Genomic DNA, 17,805 nt, shown 5'->3' on the forward strand with positions numbered 1-17,805 from the left:
CTTGAATACATACAGCTGTTCTCTGAAAGTAGAGTTTAAGATGCAGAAGTTTCTGTTCTTCATGCTCTGATACCAAGAACAAACGTACTTCATAAAATACACATTCTCAAATTTGCTATTAGAATGAGTGTTCCATTTCTTTAGGAGGAAGTCTACAATCTTAGTCTGAGAGACGGTAACCTTGGCTACTCAGGATTATGCATGGCAAATATGGTATATCTGAACAAATGAATTGGAACATAGCATATGCAAAGAATGTAATAAAGAAAACTGTGGCTAGATCATATTCATACCATGCAGTATATTGCACAATACAATTTAGATAACAATGTCTTATACAAGAGTGAATTCATTTCTAAAATTACTATATACTTTTCCAAAGATTCTTCTTTTTTGCTTTGTTTCTACTTTTCCAAAGATTCTTGACAGGAAAATAAGAATAGAGAGTTTCAGAGGACTTCTAGAAAGATTATGGGTATAGATAAGTTTGTGGTAGCGAATGGAAGCTAAGTTGGAACCACTGAAGGCAAAAATAATTTATTAGGTGGATATAGGTAGGCTTGTGGAGAGATTTAGAAATGGTTGGGTCCAATGGTAGAACCCAAGTGACTAAAAGAAGAAAAGAAGCAAAAAAAAAAAAAAAGCAGCATATCAATTTCTGGAAATTTGAATATCCCAGACAGAGATGGTGATATCACCTCTATAATCACTATTTGCCTTAGAGTAAATATCAGTCTACCCTATCCTTTGGTGGTCACTGCTTATTCAGAGTTCCAGGTGAAACATTAATTCACCAAAGTTGGGGTGACATACAGAGGCTACATCAGAATGAAACTCTGGCCTCCATGTCTTCTGTAGTGGAAAGAGGTTCCAAAAACAACTTTTTCAGCAAGATTACACGCAGTGCAGTTACTAGCCCAGGGGTGCTATTGGGAAGGGAAATAGATGCTCAGCATTCACTGTACACTAAAGAGTAGTGGTGCCCGAATGGATTAATAATTTTGGTAGTCAAATGATTTTATGGGAAGCTGACCTTGTTAAAAATGTTACCCAATTGTGTGTTTAAGCCATATAAAATAGAGCCATCTTTATTTTCCGTACCGCGAGAAACACACTGTGATGAGAAACTTGTTTCGCTAATCCTCACTGGAGATAAACAGATGGATTGTTGCCAGAACTCTTCCTCGTGCAGTCTTTTTTCTTTTCTTTTTTTCTTCCTCCTCCCCTTAATTGTATGCCCTTTGTTCCATCTGCATGTATTCTCCAAACCCTTTTCTCCCGTTCCATGGTTATTCTGAGCCTCATCATCACCTTTGCTTTTCTGTTTACTGTATTTTCTTTTCTCTGAGAAATGGAGATAGCCGTGTAACCTACTGCTGAACTTGTACTGCAACTTTATGTTTTTCTGAACTTTATTTCATTAAATGTTGAATGAGACATGAATTTTATGCCTGTTTTGTTCCACAGTTCTTTGTTTCAAGAAATAACAACAACAACAAAAACCCATAAAATGAACTCAGGTAGAGGGAACTAAACTTTAAGGAGGCATCAGGCAACAGATAAAGTCGCGGGCTGCCAATGGATGCGAGCTACTGAAAGACCCCTTGGGAACTGAGTGAGGTGCTGCCAGGAAGGAACTAAGCCCTAAGCCTTCTCCATCTCTCAGGATCCGATCCCCATTGTTTCTCACTTTCTCTACTTTTGTGTTTCCTCACTCATCCTGCTTCTGCTGCTTGGTCAGTTCTGAATCAAAGAATCTTAAAGACGTAGTGCATACTATAGATTACCTACAGACTCTCCTTTAGAGAGCAAGAACCAACACAAAGTGCAGGAGTGTATCGTCATTACCCCTTTTGTTCACTTCTTCCATCTGTCACCACAGGCTTTTGCCATCTGCTTATGTTTTTCTCAATGCTAAAGAAATAAAAATGTAAACAAATTTTCATAATGTCTGTTGTTCCCACAGAGCTATCTGTTTCTGCCAACTTTTCAGATGACATCCTTTGTCTCTACTTCTTTATACTTGTTCACTTTTTACTTCTTGAAGCTTCTCCTCTAACAGTTACCTTCTCTCCCTCCTTATTTTTAATATCAAAGTATCTCTGGATACCATTAATGACCAGCTGTTTCTTAACGCTCTCTTATGTTTGGCCTTTGGGGTCAGTAGAAAGAGTCAGGTAGATGTGGGTTCACATGTTAATATTTCCGCTTCCTCACTGTCCTGAACAGCAGTGTCAGAATCCAGAACTGGGTTAATAATGCTTATCTCTTAGAATAATTTTGAAAATTAAATGAGAAATCAATCGTGAAGATTTTTCTGCATGCAGTAGATGATAGGTAATCTTAGTTCCTTTCCACATCCTTTACTTGTTCAAGTTATGTGCCCCATATAACTCTGAGCAGTACCAAATACTATAAGGTATAGGAGTACTTAGATCTGTGAAGGACACTAGCAAAAGATTAGGGAATGTTTTTCAAAAGGAAGTTAAGTTTCCAAAGGCAAAATATAGTGGATCCAAGATGAATGTTTTTAACTTAATGTAATGTTTGTTTCAATATATATACACCAGTGAATGAAATCGTAATTGTTCACCTCTAAACAATGTTCTTAAAGATAAACTCATATTAAGATTATTGGTGTCCATGTTTTTACAAAGTAAGATTACTCTCTAGATGAAAATTTCCTTCCCTTCTGTTTTACTGTTTTTTAATATTTTATTTATTTGCCAAAGAGAGAGAAAGAAAGCACAAGCAGGGGGAGTGGGAGAGGGAGAAGCAGGCTCCCGCCGAGCAGGGAGCCCGACGCGGGGCTCGATCCCGGCACCCCGGGATCATGTCCTGAGCGGAAGGCAGACGCTGAACGACTGAGCCACCCAGGCGCCCCTTCCCTTCTGTTTTAGATCGTAATTTATCCCACTCTTGAGCTGCCCCTCTTTTCCGCCCATAATTGCCTCTATCATATTTTCCAAGGCACTTCTTAAATTTTTTTCTTCTCACACACCTTTCTGTATCTCTCCAATCAAAAGTAAACTTCTATTCCTTTGCATTCCCATGGCATTTTCTATTATCTTTTTCTTTGTTATTGTTTGTAACTTCGTCATTTTTTAAAACTCATTTGTAGAATTCTGTGTCTGAGGATTGGAGGTACCCTGGAGTTTGGAGTCAAGTATAAAATGAGTCCACAGTCCACCTCTAATTCTCAATTACTGTGTAGATGTAGCAAATTATAAAACTTCTGTAGTCATTAGACTACTATAAAATAGAACGAATGTCAATGTTGTAGAATTCCTACAAAGAACAGAGATAATAATACCTGTCAAACAACTAACACAGTACCTGATGTATCATAGTTGCTGTGTTGGTAATGTGCCATCAGCCATCTTGATTTTAGGCATTGTAGCAACATTTCCTTTTCCTGCGAGGTGTTAGTCCAGTGAGTTCCTTGCACTTAGTATGTCATTGCAGAAAGGAAGATGCTGGCAGATCTGAACAATAGTAAACACGTTCATAGATGACGGGAAACAAGCAAAAAACAAAACTAATGCTTAAAAATTTGTAAGAGCATAGCTTGAAACTGTAACCAACTATGGACCTGGACAACCATTATAACTGACATGGTCCTCTTGTTGGAATAAAGAAAGAAAATGTTCTCTTTTTTTTAAGATTTTATTTATTTATTTATTTGAGAGGGAGTGAGAGAGAGAGAGAGAGAGAGAGAGAACAAGTGAGAGCACAAGGGCAGGGGGAGGGAGAAGCAGACTCCCCACTGAGCAGAGAGCCTGACGCAAGGTTCAATCCCAGGACCCTGAGATCATGACCTGAGCCGAAGGCAGACGCTTAACCAACTGAGCCATCCAGGCGTTCTGGAAATTTTTTTTTTTTAATTTTTATTAACATATAATGTATTATTTGTTTCAGGGGTACAGGTCCATGATTCATCAGTCTTACACAATTCACATCCCTCACCATAGTACATACCCTCCCCGAGAAATGTTCTTTTTGAACAAAGCTTTGGTCAGCAGAGAGTTTAAAATGTAGGTATGGTAATAGATGCTACTTAATATATAAACTTCATCCACTATTAGCGGGAGAGAACGATTGGTCCTATTTTCTTTTTTAAAGTCATTAATAAAAAAAGAAATTATCTAATTTCAGGCAAAAGTAAGAGTGCTTGCTAAATGGTAGGATGATCCACTGATCAAAATTCGAGCCGTATCTTTCCTTTGTATTAGTGGGGAAGAATTGTTAGTTCATAGACATTCTGAGCAAAAGGCATTTGCAATAATTAGGTCTGAAAATATGCTTCAGAGGAGTTCCATGAGGACATGGAGTAGATATTGTAAAAGATGCTTATTGAAACCATTTTAATTCTATTTAATCATGTTAACCTTTTATGTTTAAGTAAGTTAAATAGTTATGAATATGAAATCAGAAGGTCAAAAAAAAAAAGAAAATGTCTAAGACGATCAGTTCTTTTCCTTTAAGATGAGAACATGTCATCTCTTTGAGAGAACAAGAGCATACAAATAGTGGTGTTCTATAGAACCAGGTGCTACATGTGAAAATTCTAAGAGAAATAGCTGTAATAGAAAAGTAATCTATACATTTTTTATTTTAATAGTCATCAGTACAAAAGGCGATACAGAAAGGATTACTGGTAAGAGAGAAGTACTTCATTTATCATCCTAAATCATAAATTGGCAGGAACACTTCTGGTTGGAGAATCATAGGAGCCTGTGTGATTCATTCATATAGGTGACTTTTGTGTTTTATTGTTTCCATCTTTTTATTTCTGCGGTGAGAATAGAAGGTTGGTAAAACTGGAGGGAGAAAAAATGAAGCAAAAATACTTTTATTTTCTTTTCCTCTGGAGCTGTTTTGCAAGTAGCAAAATGAGGGAACTATTGAGTTCGCAAAAGGGCCCGCAGCTGTGAAGAAAAACGTTAGAATTTTAAGAGACAAGAGTGGCTCATAGACCTGAAAAAAGCTCAGTTCTTTCTTTCTGCAATGTGTACAGAGGACTATGATACAATATTTTAATTGTTCATAATTAGTAAAAAGAAATTAAATGGGAGCATAAATATGTGCAGATATGTATCTGCATGTGTGTCTATGAGACCAGACATTCATATGGAAATATGGACAGAAAATGGGCTGTCCCGTGCGGGGACAGTAGTTACGTCCCATAACGATTATGGCAGAAAGTCACACTCACTGAACTAACTTTGGACAGAACTTTCTTGAGTTGCAAATATGGTGCTTTATCAAAGCACCGCAAACTGGCCCGGCATTTTCTTTTCCACTCACAATCGCCCTGCGTGGTACATTAATGTGTGATCTTCATTTCCCAGTACCGTTCGGAAGCATTAAGCCATATGCCAATGCAATCGTACTGATTTAGTTCTGTCTCCCCGTTTGTAAGCAGAATGATTCTCACTATCTGCCCTTGTGGGCATGAAGGGGAGGCAAGCCATCTCTGAGATCCCCTCCCTCGTCACCCCCTTTGGATGTCTCCCCAGCCCTCCCCTTCCTTCCCAATGCAATAATAATTCCCTCAGGAAGGCCTAGCAGGCTTTTGGGTTCTGTTGATGATTACAGGAATAATTTATTTTCAAATGGATGTTAATCTGATAGAAGTAGTCAAATTTTCCCTGAGCTCAGGCAGAAACAAACTTCTTCATGGCAAGTGTACTGATTCCATCCACTATTATTGTGACGGGGAAGACAAATTATCCAATTACTGAACACACTGCTCTTAGGCAATACAAAATAACATCCTGATTAATCTAACTACACGGGAGAGATACTTCTGTTTAGAACAAGTCCCCTAAAACAAACAATATTGGATTACGAATAAAGATGAGTCATATTTGTTTGGTAATATTTATGGATATTTCAGTCTTGAATAAGGAGCCTACTTAAGGTGACAAGTATTTATATAAATATTCTTAACATATTATATGGTTAAATTATATTCAGGAGTAAAAGTGTAAGTACATTTATAAGGTAACTTAGGAGATAAAATACTAAAGATTCTAGACTAGCTTCTTTATACTAACAAGAAACACATTTTACTTCTCTCCCCTCTGAGGTACCTATTTTAAAATGACATGTTATAAATATGCAAGGAAATGCCGAGATTAACAGGTGGTCACTATAGCCACCTATCGTATTTTTTGTTAAGAAAGTCAAATGGCTCGGTTATCGCTCTACAAAGATGAAAAAAAGCAATACAAATTTTGGTGAGGAGGTAAACATTTAAATGTCAACAACCAAATTATTAAAGGAATATTTCACCATTAATAATTGATCTGAGAAATTTTTGACCCTGTGGGAAATAAAGGTAGTGAAGGAGCTAAAAATGAATCATACTCAGCCCTGTAAGGATATAAGATACATTCATTCCTCCTAGTGATCGAGCCCCAGTCTCTTAATGCCATTTTCTATGACTTTTACCTCTTCTGTCCCCCTACCTCTCATGTCCCTTTCTTTGACTAGAGATGACAATCTTGATTAAGATGTTTTACAGTTCTTATTTTTTTTACGATAGATTTATTTATTTATTTATTAGAGAGAGGGAGAGAGAGAAAGCACGAGCAGGGGCAGGGGCCGAGGGAGAGGAGGAGAGAATCCCAAGCAGACTCTCCACTGAGCATGGAGCTTGACACGGGGCTCAATCTCAGGACCCTGAGATCACGACCTGAGGTGAAATCAATAGTCTGCCACTTAACTGATTGAGCCACCCAGGCGCCCCACGGTGTTTTGCAGTTCTGAACATGGATTGGCCTCATAGTTCATATTTCCTTTATTCTGACCTCAATTTCTGTTTTCTTCTGGCTTCTCACTTTACACCTTGGCCTCAGTATGTTTCCAATCATATCCTGCACACCTAGCCTCAAGTCCTGACCTGCTTTCTTGCTTGATTATTTAACCTAGATGTTTAATATAGATACATGACACAATGGGCCTTGATCCAATTACCCTGAGAGTAACTAAAGTTATTTATAAACAGTCTTCATTTTGGGGCACCTGGGTGACTCAGTCAGTTAAGCATCTGACTCTCGATTTACCTCAGGTTGTGATCTCAGCGTCATGAGATTGAGCCCTGCATCGGGCTCCCTGCTCTGCAAGGAGTCTGCTCATGATTCTCTCTCTCTCCTTCGCCCTCTGCCCCCACAACTCTCTCTCTCAAATAAATAAATAAATCTTTAAAAACAACAACAATTTTTATCTTTTTCAAAGATGAAAAAAGGCATGCCATGTCTGACAGTCACATTAAAAAAAAATAAAAGGCCTGAAAAGGTAAATAAATACATGACAGTAGAGCTTGAGAAAGGGGAATAGTGAACCCTTCTCTCCAGGAATTGAACATTCTTAGACAGGTACACAGCTTTTAGAGGACTTACATGGAGCTGTCAGCCCGCAAGGCGAACCTGCAGAGCCAACCAGGTAACTTCTGTCAACATAGGCCAGTAGGATTGCAAATGTCAAAGCCAGATCACCTCATATCGAGAGGACTTTTTTTTTTCTTTTGAGGGAGTAAAGCTTTAGTAATGGGTGAATCTTAGTTCAAAATATCTGTCAGATTACTCTCTTTATGTTATTCAATTTTAGAAAAATACATTTCCAGTCTTCCTTCAAATATTGGCTCTTCCACTTTCTACTAATGTGACATTGGTGAGTTATTAAATGTGTCAAGTCCCAATTTCCTCAAATGTAAAAGGAGAAAAAAATGGTATATATGTCACAAAGTTGATGATAAAATCCAATGAATTAACTCATGAGAAATCACCTATCCTATTGTTTGATATAGAGCATGATTAATAATAAGTTTTTAAACAGGAAGGCTAATAAGACATTCTAATTAATAGGCTGCCAAATCCCAAATAATACATTCATTTCCTTTATTTTTTTATTTGTTTTGTTCAGGGATATTTGGTTTCAAGACACAGAAATGTATTCAAACCAGATAGATAGAATGGGGGTCTGATAAAATGAATTTCGATCTGTTTCTTAACCGATACCTGTTCCCAAGTCATGGAAACCATTGACAGCACCATGGCTCTGATAACTGAAGGCAGCTTTTAGTGGAACAACTAAAGTCAGAGAAGTTGACTCGCTTTAGATAAGAACCTTTGGGAGATACTAATGGGAAATGAATACTGACATAGTAAAAGGTTTCATTATCCGTGATAGACATGGCAGTGGTGACTCAGTGAACTACGTGCACTTACTCCATCATGCCCTTGCATAGTCCTTGACATACGGACTTGGTCATGTTATTTGCTATGGCCAATAGGAATTAGCATGAATGATGCAAGTGGAGGCTCAATAAAGCATTTCATGTTGGGGCTTACCCTCTTGAAATGTTCTTCCATGAGACCAGTTAGATGCTATTGGAAATCTAGGCACTCCTGCTGAAGAAAAAAACTACTTGGAAAGGTCCTGGAAGATAAAAACTCTACATGGGGAAGGTGATCATGTGAAAGAGAAGTGAATGAAGCTTCTGGTTGAATGCCCCTCAGGACTGACCTAGCCATCATTATGATGTACAACAGAGATACCACCCAATTAACACATAACATTATGAGACGTAATAGACGGTTGCTGTCCTAAAAGCCACTAAATTTTGGAGTAGTTTGTTTCATGTGATAGAGAAGCTGAAACCGGAAACCTTATTTTTTGGATAATATGATGGGATATCATGGCCAGCACCTCTTTGACTCTTTCTCCATCTCAAGATACACAGTTTCATTTCTTATCACCATGGCAAGTTGCATAGGAGGCAGGCTTGTCAATAATTGGAACTCAGAAGGAGAAGGAGAGGAACTAAATCAAACTAGGTGGCTCAGGGGAGGAAAAGACAAGTGTGCCCGAAGGAAACACTTTCTACAAAACTGGAGTGAGACCACACTGCATTACCTAGCATGCTCTGGATGGCACCACAGAACACATCTGACAGTGTCCTAGACCATAAAGGGCATTAGTTGGCTCATGTAACCTAAAATGCCTAAAGTAGGGAGTTCCTTTGTTTCTTTCCAGTATTTTTAGTTCTGTGCATTTTCAATTGTGGCTTCATCCTCGGGTGTCTATCCCCATGGACAAAAATGGCTGCTAGTAACATAGTTCTTGACATGCAAAAAGACAGGGAGAGACAGCCTCTTCCATAATGTCAAGCCCTACTCCTTTTTTGTCTTTCACTTGATCGATCCCTGAGTCATTGAAGCAAGAGGGATGACTTTGAACTGTTACAGATGTATTCCCAAAATAATGGCTGAAGCAAGAGGAATGCCATTATCGTAATTGGGTGAAAGTCACTAATTGTTAACATGTAAAAAGGATTGCCAGATGCCCACCCAGAAATAAAAAAGTCCTTGAGAGTCTTACATTCTTCCTTTCTTGCTTAACCAAACTGATATAGTCTAGTCTTTGTGACTTTGTAACTACAGTTGACCCTTGGACAATCAAAGGATTAGGGGCACTGAAGCCCAGCACAGTCGAAAATCAATGTATAACTTCTGACTCCCACAGAACTTAACTACCCATAGGCTACTGTTGACCAGAAGCTTTACTAAGACCATAAACAGTTGGCTAACACATGTTTTGTATGTTTTGTGTTTTAAATACTATATTCTTACAATGAAGTAAGTTAGAGAAAATGTTATTAAGAAAATCATAAGCAAGAGAAAATACATTTACAGTACTGTACTGTATTTAAAAAAAAAAATCTGTGTATAAGTAGACCTGTGCAGTTCAAATCGTGTTGTTCGAGGTTCTATTGTATGTCTTTCTGGCACTAGTTGATAGGAGAGGATGCTTTTAGCTACAGGTCACCGAAATATCTAATTCAAACTGGCTTGGACATTAAGAAGGTTTATTTTTAAAACTGTATAGTTCAGAGCTAGAGTAGACTTTAGGCACTGTTCAGCTAGGGTTCATCTTACATTTCTGTTTGATTTTCTCAGCTTCCTTCTTTTCTAGAGTAAGATTACTACCTTCATGATTTTCACACAAAGAAAATGTCAACAGTAAATTGGACATAAGCATGGTCCTAGTCTCAGACTGCGTGAATTCACAGTCTAGCTCAAACATTGATTATACATATGACCTTGTGCATTTATCTAACCTCTTTTCACTCATATGGATTATTTGAGTGAGCACAGAATCTATCTCACAGAAAGAATCTGAGAATTAAACTAATTCCTGCAATACAGTTAGGATACTTGCTATGTGGAACATGGTAAGCATTTCATAAATTTTAGCTACTATTATCATTATCCTTTGTTCACATCCAGGGAAGAAAGAAAATTCTCATACTCATTAAATATAAATCAGAAACTTGGCTTGCCTTGGGTCATCTCCACATCAACAACCATGGCAAGGATGCCTAGTCAAAGCCTATTCCTTCCAAACCTCATTCACAACACGGAGGGCTAAATTGGATCTTGGACGACAACTATGATGTCCATTACATAACCCAAGTTACAGGAATGAAAGTTAATACCCAGTGCAGTTGTAAGCTTGGGGACAGTGGGTGAATTAAAGAGAGCTGAAAAACAGCTCCTAAACCCTCCTCATTCTACGTGCACAGTTTGGTGTGGAACATGTATTTCAAATCAAAGATTAAAGAATGCCTGTGCATTCTGTGAGGTTTTTGTGTGTGCTTAAAAGTAAGACTATGCCTTTAGAGATTATATGATTGTCCCCTCCATAATCGTGGGACCAGTGCTAGGATTGTATGTGTGGAGAACGTTGTCCTGGGTTATTGAACTCTAACTACACAGGGGAAAAAAGTGTCAATTAACTCAGCAATGAACATTTTACCAGTGTGTTTAACTGTTAACTTAATAGTTCCAAGGAGTGGAAGTGGGCTCAGCAAGAGTGCTAATGGTGTTCAGAACACCTTCTCAGGGAATAAGGGACTCAGGACACTGTGTTATCATTGCTGTGGGTGATGGATGGGTGTAATTCTTGAGGATGAATGTTTCAGTCAAAGCTGAGAAGATGCCAGGCAGTGTGAGTTTATTATCAGGTCCAGTCACTCGCATGATCTCTGAGATTAGATGAGAGGAAAGGAATAAGAACTGTGCTGACTAGTGACATGCACCATACACAATCTCAGACCCTTTATGGAAACAGAAGAAGGTAAAATCAGGATAATCAGACCCAGAACACTAAAGATAAGTGCTAAGTCTTGGCCACTGACTCTCAGATAAAAAATACTGAAACTGGGATCCTCTGTCTTTGACAAGCACTATGTCATTGTTAATAAAGAAATACAGGAGTGCTAATCGAGCAGACCTGCCTGTGAGATCATTGACTGGCAATGTGTTTCCTGATAATATAAATAGTGCTGATTACATATGTCAGTTATGAGTTTGGATACCACACTACTACTGAGGAAATAGCTCCTCACTCCTAGTGTATAAATACATAGGTTTATGCTACTGCAAATGTTGTCAATATTTTATGATCCATGACCTTGGAAACCCATTTCTCCTTTTAAAGTTTTTTTTTTTTCTTTTTTCTCTTTAAGGAAGCTAGGGTATCTGTCTCTTCTATGACACACTGAAGATTGTTTTATAACATTTTGGAGCTGGATTAATGTGAACACAAGTATATGGACATAATAAAACTTCAGTTGACATTCAGGTCAAACAGTTGTAGGCACCCATCATTTATAGCACATTGGTTCCACGGTGACAAGGGAATAAAATCAAAACTATTCAAGTCACCTCCCTCCCCTAAAAATTAAAAAAAAAACAAAATCCCCCAAAAACCCTGGATACTGGCCATTATTAATTATATTTATAATAGTAAACTTGCAAAATACTGAATTTAGCTTTCACCTCTTGGAAGTTCATAGTAAAATTAGCCTACTGAAATCTGTGATGTTTTCAACAATAATTAATTAAATCTAGCTGACCCTTAACTTAAATGAAAATAGGAACCTTCCTTTTGTAGAACATGGATTAGTATCCACTAGGGCATTAAAATTCCATGGACACGTGAGAAATGATGTGTGCTTTAGGAGAGCACCTGTGGGATATAGTATGGTAAAGTAAATACAGCCCCTTGAAGACATAAGACTTGGAAGTTATAACTAGTAGTTAGCTATAACTATTAGTTACAACTAATAGTTATATTAGTAGTACTAATATAACTAGTAGTTATTAGTTAGTAGTACTAAGACTATTAGTCTTAGTAATAACTAAGAAGTTAATGATACTCACAGGTTCCAAGGAGAGGGGCCACTGCATGTCCTACAAAGACCTCAGTGTCCATCAGGAGGCAGAAGGCCAGGGGCATGGGAAAAGCAAAACAGAGCAAACAGTGTAGGATTGACTAGTGTGAATAACACCAGCAGGCTTTGGGCTGGGCTGTAGAGGTGGACACAGTTGCCTGCTACCTGACCCTGAGATGATTTAGAATATGGGAAATATTGGCCTGGCCTGTGAGAGTTAATAAGGAGGTAGCTGGGGGTATAAACTCAGGATTGGTTGGTTTGCATATGAAAGGTGTGCTCTTAGGCAAGCTGTGATCATCTTTGGAATTAGCTAGCCTTGGGGAGGGGCAGTATCCTGGCAGTCAAGGGCAAGGAGCATACACTGGTCTGATGGTGTTAATTCCAAGCCTATGCATATTTGTAAATGGATGTTGTGAAAACATCATAATATACAGAACTTTAAAAAATAATTTAGAATACAAGGTTCTGGTTTATTCTTATCAACATGTGAATGGTAACACTGCGGACATTAAAGTAATAGCAACACTGCTGCTAAAAACTAAAAACATTGTGGAAGGTTATATATAAAAATAATATTTTGGGAAATGTTTTAGAAAATGTGAAACCTTATAGCAAATATTTAATTTTTAATCGTATATTTCTTTTCCTTTCCTTCACTGATATTTTGAAATTACACACACATACACACATACACACAATTTTTTTTTTGTAAGCAGATTCAAGAAATGCTTATAATTAATACAGGAGGACAGTATACAGAGGTAACAAAAACTGTCATTCTCAAAATGCAGCATTAGTATACATATCTGTCTCTTGCTGATGAATTTTGTTATTTGCAGCTCTTCAGACTTACTCTCCCATCTGTGATGTCCCTCTAAATAGGATACAGAAACATATATTCTACAGGCCTATAACACCTCCCCATACTTACTATACAGTTTCGTCATTCCTGAATGCCTTTGAAAACATTTTTTAGAGGGGCGCTTGGGTGGCTCAGTCGTTAAGCGTCTGCCTTCGGCTCAGGTCATGGTCCCAGGGTCCTGGGATCGAGCCCTGCATCGGGCTCCCTGCTCGGCGGGAAGCCTGCTTCTCCCTCTCCCACTCCCCTTGCTTGTGTTCCCTCTCTCGCTGTGTCTCTCTCTGTCAACTAAATAAAAAAAATCTTTAACCAAACAAACAAACAACATTTTTTAGATCATTTTCCCTTTCTCCAGGTCTTTCATCATTGTATTACTCTTCCTTTGCTCAAGAAATGTGCAATTATATTTCCTGTGATTTTGCTGCTTATTTATAGAAAAATTTTAAGACAAATCGTAAAGTAGCAGACTATTCTTTATTGTGTAACAACTTCAGTAAATGACTTTTCTCTTGTTCTAATGTTATTAGTCTCCACATCTGAATGAATTTTGAATTTGGGGTAGGGGATTGATCCTACCGTATACGCGGCAACCACTGGACAGTATAGAACTCAATTTTAAATACATGCATGTGTGTATGTTGTGTCTAAGATCCATGGATGTATATGAGAGTGTGTGTGTACACTTTAGAAGGACCATAAATACCTATTTTGCCTCAGTGTCCATGTCCCCTGCAAAAGGACATGTGACATCGATCGTTTCTTTACACCATCTGTTTGGTCCCTGCAATAAGCTTCTATTTTCGCAGCTGCAACCATAATTGCTAAGAACCACAAATATAATCTGATGAGCTGAGAAATACCTCTCATAGAGACTTAATTATTTGACTATGCTCAGATCAGTAGTCTTACAACCTAATTCCATGAAAAAATTAAACATAAACTTTGTAGAAAAATAGTGCAGTGCCGACTAATTTATAAAAATATAATTATAAAATGTAGGAAGCATCCAAAATGAATTTGGATAAGTAATGTTACTGCCTTTTAGCATATAGTTAATATGTATATTATTATTATTATATATACATGGAATGTAATTCTTAACAAAGAAGTGATTCTAAAAGAAGTCCATCTATGGGGCGCCTGGGTGGCTCAGTCGTGAAGCGTCTGCCTTCGGCTCAGGTCATGATTCCAGGTCCTGGGATCGAGCCCCGCATCGGGCTCCCTGCTCAGCGGGAAGCCTGCTTCTCCCTCTCCCACTCCCCCTGCTTGTATTCCCTCTATTGCTGTGTCTCTCTCTGTCAAATAAATAAATAAAATCTTAAAAAAAAAAAAAAGTCCATCTAAAATGTTGACCATGTTTCTTGCTTTAAGAATACACTTAGCTTAATGAAAGAATTGATCATTAACATCACAGTGCATATTAGTTTAAAAGATAGGTTTTAAATCATAGTTTAAATAATCAGTGAATCAATAGCTTAAAGAATATGTTTGAAATATTTTAATATGAAGTTTTTATAAGAGCTTATTTATCTTGCTACCTGAATTTTAGTAAAAAAATCCAGCTTGAGAACTGTCACCAAAGACGTCTGGTGACTTTGAAGAGGAAGGAAGGTTTGTCCTCATTCTGTCCTAAGTTAAAATGAGATTTACATAAGAGTCTAAGTGAACATTTCCCAACCCAAATCCTATAGCACCCAATGAAATACACAGCTATCCAAGTCCTCTCTATTGAAATTACATATATTTTAAAACATATTTTTGAGAACTCAGCCATGCACGAGGCTTACCACATACCTTATACATATTAAATCTTTTGCTCCTTACAAGAGCCCCATGCAATAAGTCCTAAAATACCAGGTAATACCTCTGAGGACATGAGGAGCAGAGAGGTTAAACAACATCAGGTTTACACAGACAGTGGTAGACCTCGAACTTGAATCCAGGAAATCTTGCTCCAAATCATATATCCTTATTCATTATGCATTTATATTTATATTTGTTATTCATAAAATATTTATATATACATGTGCATATAGTTAAGAACTAGGGGTTTTTTAAATGACAGGTCAAATCGATGATCAAGATTGGATCATTTCACACCATTTCTCTCTCTCTCTCTACTACTACTACTAGAAAAACAAATGCCATGCATAAAAGGAACCATCTTTATCTGCATAGATTTCACATTTTAGAATTCTCCTAACAGGGAAAGAAATCCAGGTGTTTATCCCAGTTCATATAAATATCACCCTTGATATTTACAAGGAGGGTAGAGAGAACTGAAAGGCAAGAAGGAACATAGTATACACCTCACCCACCTAGTACACACATCTGAATATACAATGAGAACCATGTCCCTGTATTTCCCTCACCAACTAGAAGTGTAATCTGGCTACTAACAATATTAACAATCCCTCTTTCATACACATGTATCCACTCTCCTTTCGCTGAACCCTAACTGTTCAGTAAAGAGTGTACACTCCTCATTCAGGTTCAACTGAATGACTTCCCTTAACTTCCATGATATTTAGAAAAGGAGATGACACACTGTCAAATGGAAAATTGTTCAGAATTAAAATAAGAATCTAAAGTAGCCTCACAGGGGCACCTGGATGGCTCAGTTGGTTGAGGTTCCAATTCTGGATTTTGGCTCAGGCCATGATCTCAGGGTTGTGAGATCAAGCCCCACAGCTGGCTCTGTACTCAGCAGGGAGTCTACTTATCCCTCTCTCTCTGCTCCTCCCTGCACTCATTCTCTCTCTTTCTCTCAAATAGATAGATAGATAGACAGATAAATAAATAAATAAATAAATAAATTCTTTAAAAAAAATAAATAAAGTAGCCACAAGTGTTAAAGTTTGCTAATACCACAACTCCGTAGATGGATGGCAAAGGGCTGTCTTGGTGTAGATATAAATACATACCTGTGGCTACATTTACACTTGCTGGCAGTTTGTAAATCTTAGAAGGTAAGAGACATTAGTGCAAATCCAAATGTTAGATACTTTAAAAATGATTTTGATCATTTATGAATTGGATGATCTAATTGATTTTCCTAATTTGTTCAAAAAATGTGCAACCAGAATTTGAAATCATAAGAACTCGTGTTTTTTTCTTTCATTAACCTTTCAGGTTAGTTAGAATATATTCATGTCAATATAAATACGAATATGAATAAATTAGATGGATTAAATAATTTTAACACATATTCTTATGCTTACTTGGCCTCTGGACTGTGTGTCTGCATTTCCACACTATGAACACCAGATGGCGCACTCTTCCATTAACTTTATGAAAATACCATGCAATTCTTCCAATCTCCGAAGGATAATTTTACAGAATTAACAAACATCACATACAGAGTGTGTGTTTACTTTGTATTATAAAACAATTCACAGCTTTCATTTGACTATGAGATAAAAATACTGTATGTTTTGTAATTTAAAAAAAAACACAATAAAATTTTAGTCTGCAATTGAAACACGGTTTTCTCCAATATTTAATATTAGAGAATCTAATACCTAAAAATTAATTATGGTCTCTTAAAAATCTCCATTTGTATAGATTAAGCATTAATAATAGCTCACAGAATATTTTCTCTATTCAGAATAAGTTTCACACTCTACTTTTTTCCACTTGGTGTTAGTTCTCCACATAACATTTATTTTTAAGTTTTATTTATTTAAATAATCTCTACACTCCATGTGGGGCTTGAACTCACCACCCCAAGAACATGAGCTGCATCCACTTGGGCACCTGGGTGGCTCAGTCGGTTAAGCAGTTAAGTGTCTGCCTTCTGCTTAAGTCATGGTCCCAGGAACCTGGGATCTACTCTGTGTAGGGCTCCCTGCTTAATGAAGAGCCTGCTTCTCCCTCTCCCTCGGCCCCTCCTCCCTCCTCTCTGCCCCCCTTCACCTGCTCGTGCTCTCTTTCTTGCTCTACTCTCTCTCTCTTAAATAAATAAAATCTTAAAAAAAAAAAAAAAGAGTTGCATCCACATAACATTTTTAATGGGTTTAACAGATTATCCCTCTTGGCCCAAGGTTCTTCTGATTAATCAATAATAGGGGAAAGCCAGGAATTAGTTATAATTCAATTTTTTATTGTCTTCATATAGTTCTTCTCTTTTGACATAATAACCAAAAGAAAAAAATAAAAAATTTTTAAAGAATATATCATTGAATGCAAGCAATATGTTTCAGGTCTCAATTTTTCTTCTCTTTGATTCATAAAAACATGTTGAAATCTATCCTAATTAAAAAGTAAAAGCAAAACATAATGAAATATACCTTAGACAGTGATGTGGGTAAAGAAATGTTTGTCTCAACATGATTTATAATTAGCTGATTCCCATTAAAGCTTAAATGTCTAACAATAAGAAATGGGGTGTTTTGCTTTATTCAGCAACACATAATTTTATAATTTTATGCAACTTTACAAAACATATTTTTAAAGCACATTTAAGACCACTGTAGACTATTGCTTGCAGTTTAGTGGGACTTTTTTTCGAGGAGTGCAATACACCAACTTGTATATACAGCAAAATCCCAATTTTATGAAACAGATACAAAGTATTTATTGAAGTAGTAGTTATTTTGTGGTCCTGGCTAATCACTTCACGTGAAAATATAAGACCACCTTCTACAGGTACAATATATATACAGATATATAATATATATATCCAGAACCCCCACAAAAA

The sequence above is a fragment of the Neomonachus schauinslandi genome, chromosome 2 (genome assembly GCF_002201575.2).
Source record: "Neomonachus schauinslandi chromosome 2, ASM220157v2, whole genome shotgun sequence".
Taxonomy (NCBI): Eukaryota; Metazoa; Chordata; class Mammalia; order Carnivora; family Phocidae; genus Neomonachus; species Neomonachus schauinslandi.